The sequence below is a fragment of the Camellia sinensis genome, chromosome 6 (assembly GCF_055761805.1).
Source record: "Camellia sinensis isolate YWXY chromosome 6, ASM5576180v1, whole genome shotgun sequence".
Lineage (NCBI taxonomy): Eukaryota > Viridiplantae > Streptophyta > Magnoliopsida > Ericales > Theaceae > Camellia > Camellia sinensis.
Window position 1 is genome coordinate 160,360,834 of NC_138966.1, and position 7,303 is coordinate 160,368,136.

General features: G+C 38.4%; 1 non-coding gene across 1 annotated transcript; it reads right to left on the reverse strand.

The window, feature by feature from the left end:
* Nucleotides 1–1,479: 1,479 nt before the first annotated feature.
* On the reverse strand, nucleotides 1,480–1,569 carry TRNAY-GUA (transfer RNA tyrosine (anticodon GUA)). Its single transcript is given in 2 exon segments — nucleotides 1,480–1,515; nucleotides 1,533–1,569. It is a non-coding gene; the product is annotated as a tRNA-Tyr (tRNA).
* Nucleotides 1,570–7,303: the final 5,734 nt, after the last annotated feature.

Genomic DNA, 7,303 nt, shown 5'->3' on the forward strand with positions numbered 1-7,303 from the left:
GCTAATCTTGCTCGCCAAGAAGCAAGTCGCCGAGCCGACCTTGTACGCCAACCTTGGAGTTCCTTGTCGAGCTAATCTTGCTCGCCAAGAAGCAAGTCGCCGAGCAGACCTTGCTCGCGGACCTTGGAGTTCCTTGGCAAGCTGATCTTGCTCGTCAAGAAGCAAGTCGCGAAGCTGACCTTGCTCACCGACCTTTGAGTTCCTTGCCGAGCTGAACTTGCTCGCCAAGAAGCAAGTCGCTGAGCTGACCTTGCTCACCGACCTTAGAGTTCCTTGCCGAGATGATCTTGCTCGCCAAGAAGCAAATCGTCGAGCGGACCGTGCTCGTCGACCATGGAGTTCCTTGCCGATCTAATCTTGCTCGCTAAGAAGCAAGTCGCGGAGCGGACCTTGCCCACCGACCTTGGAGTTCCTTGCCGAGCTGATCTTGCTCGCCTAGAAGGAAGTCACAGAGCGGACCTTGCTCGCCGACCTTGAAGTTCCTTGATGAGCGGATCTTGCTCGCCAAGAAGAAAGTCACCGAGCTGACCTTGCTCGCCGACCTCGGAGTTCCTTGCCGAGCTAATCTTGCTCATCAAGAAGAAAGTCATCGAGCTGACCTTGCTTGCTGACCTTGGAGTTCCTTGTCGAGCTGATCTTGCTCGCCAAGACTCAAGTTGCTGAGCTGGCTTTCATCGCTAACTTTAAAGGTCCTTGCCAAGTTGATTTTGCTAATAAAACTAGATTTCGACTACTTCAATTAGGAAAACAGGCAATTCAGATGCCCAGATGTTCTGCATTTCTTGTGTAAACAACAATTATTTAGCCTAAAATGCTACAATGATCCGTGAACTTAACGTAACATATCACGTAGTTTTATCAATAATGACCACGAACTGACTTTCCATTTTGGCATAAAAATACTTACCTGTAAACACATGGTAGCCTCAAGAGTGTTCCGAATACAGGTCAAATACAATCGCAATGTGTTCGACTGAAAAATGTTTAGAATCAAATTACTCACTGGTAAATATGGAAACCTAACCTTGCAAAAAGTTGAAATAAGACTGGGTTCAATTGGGCAAATAACATGTTATGATCATCCAAGCCTCATAAAGCTATTATGCTTACTTTTAAAGGAACATATATATTAAAAAAAAAAAAAGGTTAAGTCTGCTCAAATTAAGAAAATGCTCAATGTCATCACCTAAAATTTTCTCAGCAACCAAACGCAATTCAAACAAATAAAAAAGCGTAGATTAGTAGTATTTACCATCGATTGAGAGAGCATCAACACAGAAATGGATCGATCTGATGAGACCTGGTGACCAAGAACTGTGCGGTGCAACTGATCTTCGCTTCAGTTTTAGGTGCGTTTTGTGCTCGAGTGCACGTTAAGAAAATGTTCGCTAACATGCTCTCTTTCTCTCTCGCAATTAACTACCTTTATTAAGAAAAAAAGAATTAAATCTGAAAAAAAAAACAAAAACAAAATCAAATTCCGACCTGCCGGATTCGAACCAGTGACCTAAGGATTAGCTGTGGGCACCCGACTACAGTCCTCCGCTCTACCAACTGAGCTAAGGTCGGCTTTGGTAACAGATCTTTATTAAATAATACATAACTTAATGAGTAGGTATTAATGATTTTTTAAAAAAAATTTAAAATAATTATAAATTTATGTTATTATTTTTGAGCTATTTGACATATAATGGAGATCAAAGTCTACAATCTTTTATTAAAAATGGTAAAGACTAGGGCTGCAAATGAATCAAGCCGAGTCGAGCTTTGCTGAGCTGGAGCTCAACTCGTTTACTTATCAAACTCATTTATTGAGCTCAAGCTCAACTCGATAAGAAACTAGGTTTGAGCTTGGCTCAGCTCGATAAATTTTTTTGTAATATTATTTATATTATTTAAATAAAAAATATTATTTATATTATTTAATATATAAATAATGTGTTTATACAATTATTTTTGTTACATTATTTATATATTTATAAATTATTTATATTATTTAATATATAAATAACATATTTATACAATTATTTATATATATTTATATATAGATAAACGAGTCGAGCTCGTGCGAGCTCGGCAAAAAATTGGTAGAAGTATTGGGTCCTATTATTGCTCGTTATACTTTCTCTTTCTATCAATTTTGTTATATATACAAAAATTGAATACTAAATACTTGTGAATATAAAATATTTTACAAAGTTTGGTAGTAGGGTCCATTTTTGAAAAAAGTATCAATCTATATTGATTTATATGTTTATGTCTTGTTTCGTTTTCAAATTCAAAAATTGTTTTAAGTCTTTTGATTTTCATATATTTTATTTTTAGAGATTTTTTTTTTTAATATTTTAGTTATCTGCTTATTTTTTAACTTTTTAGATACATTTTTTTTAGATAGACACTTTTTAGATACATTTAATTCATATGCATATAAAAATGAAAAATATTTAAAAAATACACAAAAAAATTAAAAAAAAAACACAAAAAAACAAAGAAGCTTAGCATATTTGAAATAAAGAACTTTGACAGGCTTGGTTTGAAGACAAGCTTGGTTTGGCATAATTTAAAAAAGTTAAAAGTTACTATTTTATTTAAATTATATCATGTTATTTAAGTCATATCACATCTCTATCACATTATTTCAAACCAAACCCATATTTCACATTTTTTCGTAAAAAATAATAAAAAAAAAAGTATACTTATTTAGATCATCCTAAACTACACTGCGAAATTACAACACTGGAGATAGTTGATAATACCCGTGACATTGACATGTAGGGTTTCTAAACATTGGAAAACTCTATCACCTTCAATTAATAAGGCTTTGTTTGGGAATAAGTTATTTAGTAATTTTTTAATTTTTTGGCTAAAATATGAGGTAAAAAAATTTGTATGTTTAGAATAATTTTTTGATTTTTTACAAAAAGATGTGTAAAAAGTAGAGAGGGAATGAAATTTTTAATAGTTTGGTATAAATTATAAACTTTTTTGATTTTTTTTAATAATTTTTTGACTTTTAAATTGAAACTATTACTTCCCCAACAAGGCCAAGTCAAAATAAATCTCATAAATTTTCTAAAATGAATTATATTTTCTTAGATGAATTAAGATTTCATAATCGAAACTGTAAAAATCAAAATGAGAGGGGGCTTGACACCCCATATCTTATGTAAGCCTTGTTTAGGAAGTTAGTTATTTTAGTTAGCTTTTTTACTATTTTATAAGATGAAAAAAACTATGTTTGGAATGATTTGTAAATTTTTTTGTAGTTGAATAAATGATTATAAGAGAAAACTAATTGATTGACGTGTAAAATGATTTCTAAAAATGTGGCTATGTGCTAAATCAATAGCACAGAATTGAATGAATACATGGACCTTAAAAATCAAGAAAACGTCAGACAGAATGATGAAATATCATTGAATGGACATTAGGCTAAATAAATTAATAAGATAAAATGACACATTCAAATCATAATTATTACATTTCTTCTCTCACAAAAAAACAAAAAAGCTAAAAAAATTCTTCCCAAACATTGTTAATTTAGTTAGGCTAAAAAAGTTCTTTCCAAATGAACCTTAAATAATTTCTACTTAATTATAGGCGGCCACAATCATAACGGGTATGACCAAGTGTTGACACCCCATTTTTTACCGACCTTAAGACTCAGACGTCACCAATTGAGCGCTCGGTGATGATGAATATGGTGCTCGCTCTGAGGTTACGGAGTCTTGGCTGCGAGCCTTGCCTCCGGACTTCGGGGCTCTTTTGTGCTTTGCCTCGGTTTGCAAACCAGGTCCTGTTTTCTCTGTCTTCTCTTCCCGAAAGGAGGGAGAGGTCTCGTAGACCATCTCTCAGTGGCCGTAGGCTACGTTTCGCAGCCGTAGGCTAGTTTTTCTGTTTGGAGCCTAGTTTCTGATTTTCGGAGCCGTCGGCCGTGTGCCTCGGTTCGGGACCGCTTAACCACCTTCGTTTGCTCTGGTTTTTGGCACACAGCTTATTTCCTCCCTTCTGAGGAACACTGTCGCCCGAGAGACCAATTTCGTGGTCGAATGCCACCTCCGGTGCTTAACAGCCCATTTTTGGGGCCCCAGGCCGCGCGTTTCGGTCCCCGAACCTCCGTTTTGCATCCGTTATGGTTCATTTTTGGTGGAGACCTTATTTTCATTGTTAGAAAGCTTGTAGGAGGGTGGGAGGCCAGCAATTTTTTCTGAAAAGCCAGTTTTATTTTTTCATCGCTCTCCGTTGCCCGTTTTCCTCACTAAAAAGCTAATGTTAACCACTCCTGAGCCACTTTCTTTAGCCTTAAACCCCATATTTGTGTTGTACACACCTGGGAGGCCACCAATATGAATAGGCCGGCCAGTAATTGTCTCTGACCCTTTTGAACCCCTCTAAGAAGTTGGCTTTTCTCTCCCCTGGTTCACATTTTCTGGGTTTTGACCACATATTTGTGTTCTGCACATATGGGAGGCCACCTTTTTGGGGAGGCCGGCCAGCAATTTTGATTGACCCTTTTGACCCCTAGCCGGCCGGCCATGGGGGGTGGCCGGCCGGCCACCTGAACCTTTTGAACCTGGCCGGCCTTGATCCTCTCTCCAAGTGTGTTCCAGCTGTGCAATTTGTTTTCCCCCAGATTTTGTATCCGGGGGGTTGCCTTTTGGAGGGGAAATTTGAATTTGATTTTCCCCCCTTTCCTTGCCTCTCTCCCTCTATAAAACCAGCACCCCAGCTCCATTTTGAAGGGTTACAAAAAATTGTTTAGAGCCATTACATACAATCCTCCATCTCTCTCTCCTTCAACCCTCCAAACCCTAAGTGTCTTGCACCATTTGCACTACAACCCATAGCACCACACCTCCACACTCCATTCCAGAAACTTGGAGGCCATTTGCAGAGGTTGGAAGCTCAGAAATTTGGTCTAAAAGCTGCTGATTCACTGCTCTTCAAGGGTAAACACACATTTTCCTTAAACTTGCATTTTTTTGCTTCATTTATAAGCCATACTTGCAAGAATTTTTGGGCTCCAACCCAAACTAGAAATAGTCTTATTTTGAGCTCATCTTCATGTTTGATCAAGGACTTTTTGCTGTTTGAGGTCTTCTCCTTACCCTTTGTGTTTAATCTCTCTTTTAGGCCTATTTTTGCATGGTATTTTAGTCTTATTTGTGAGCTGTTTTGGATTTGATCATAAACTGTAAAATGTCTTATTTTAAGCCCCTCTTCAACTTTGTTGAAGGGCTCTCCACTTGTCTCTTTATCCCTCTCTTAGGTCTTTTTCTTGCATGTTGTTTTAGCCTCACTTGTGTTTATTTTCAAGACTTGATATAAATTGTAAAGTGCTTCATTTTGAGCCCCTCTTCAACTTTGTTGAAGGGATATTCACTGTTTGGGGCCATCTGCTGCCCCCTGTCTCTATACTCTCTTTTATGGCCATTTTTGCATGATAGATTAGCCCTATTTATGTTCATTTTTGAGACTTGTTATAAACTGGAAAAAGGCTTGTTTTTACATAATCTTCATGTTTTATTAAAGGCATTATTTTATTTGAGGTCACATGCTTCCTTGTATGCTTGATTGTCCCTTGTTTTGAGCCGTACACCTAAGCCCCAATTGCATGCTCTGTTTGGCCTTCTAGCCACTGAAATCCAGTGGATTTTCAGTGGCTGGAACACTGTTTTGAGAGCCAAGATTAGAGGGGGGTGACCCCCTCTCTCCTTCTCTTGTTTTGTGGCCTTTTTGGCCTTCCAAAGAGACCCTACCTTGCATGCTTCGAAGTCACTTTCCAGGGTCAATTTGGTGAGCTTTAGGACTACCATATTTGATTTTCATAGTTGTTTATGCCATGCTAAATGTCTACCTTGCATGTGCTTAATAACTCCTTGCATGGCCCTCCAAAGTAACTCATTATTTTTGCATACCATGGTTGCATATCAGTGGTTATTTGGGCCTATTTTCACATGATTTATTCACTGATTTTTTCTGGTTTGGTGAGATTACATTTGCTTCATATACTTGCCATGTAAACCATGATTGCTAGTCAAGATTGCATGCTATTTTGTCCACCATGCTAGCATCTTTTGGCCATGCTTTGAACTGGAAATGTTCATGTTTTGGGAGTACCTTGGCTCTGTCTTTAGACTTCATGATCAAATAATGCATGCTTTGTATAGCTATAAGTTATTCCATGTGCCTAGTTTCGAGTTTCGGGGTTCATCTCATGCATCGGGTGCCATTTTTTCATGTTTCGGGACTGTTTAGCATCATATTTCAGTGCTGAAATTTATGAGTTTGTATGCCATCTTGCATCCCTTGCCATGCCTTGTTAGAGTCGCATGTTATGCCTAGGATCAGTCCTCGGTTTGCATACATGTGTGCACGCATTTCGATAGTCCTATTTTCACCTAATGGCTACTGATGTGAGTGTGGCTGAGGTCCACTCATGTTAGTGTAAGTCCATTATGCATTGAGTATGCCATTTCATTTCATAGCATTGCGTATGCAAGGTTGTATGTTAGAGCATTGTGTATGCCTCGTTACATCGTGCATTGTGTGTGCCATTTCATAGCATTGCGTATGCTAGGTTGCATGTTAGGATTGCATTCATGCATGTCATGCATATTGCATTGTGCTTGGGATAGGAGTTAGCCAAAGAACGGGAAACGAGGGACGTTTCGTACTCCAAGTGACGGAACGTGTCTCAATTTCCGGTGGCCGACACTCCGGATTATCCATGATGAAGTCTAGGCCTTGTTGTGTCCATATGTGCATTCATTTCATATTGAGTCATGCAATTCAACTTCTCGGCCATCATGCATCGAGATACGTGATTGGTGGCACGAGGATCGAGGACTACACTCCTTGAAGAGTAGTCATGCATACATATGTGAAAATACTTTGCCATGTCCCTTTGTTGCTCTCTGTTGCAGCAAATCAGAAATCAGCAACCTTCCGGAGTCTGGCACGCATCCCAATAATAATTGCAAACAGAGGCAAACCGAGGCATCGCAAGGGATTCTCCGCATAAGGCAATCCGAGCATGCATCATTCATCATTCGGAACAGAGCTGAGGCGGTCTATGGATTTGCGTGCCAATTTACTGCTTTCTTAGATTAATTTGTTAATTATTTAGGATTCTGTATTTATTCGGGACTGTATGATTTATTCATTTGGGACTGTATTATTTATTCGGACCCTCCGAGGGAGGGCACAACTGTAATAAGTGTGCGTGTGTGTGATGTATGTCTTTTGACCCCACGTCTTTCTCCCTTTTATTTACCCGCTTATGATGGTTAGATTAGGGCAT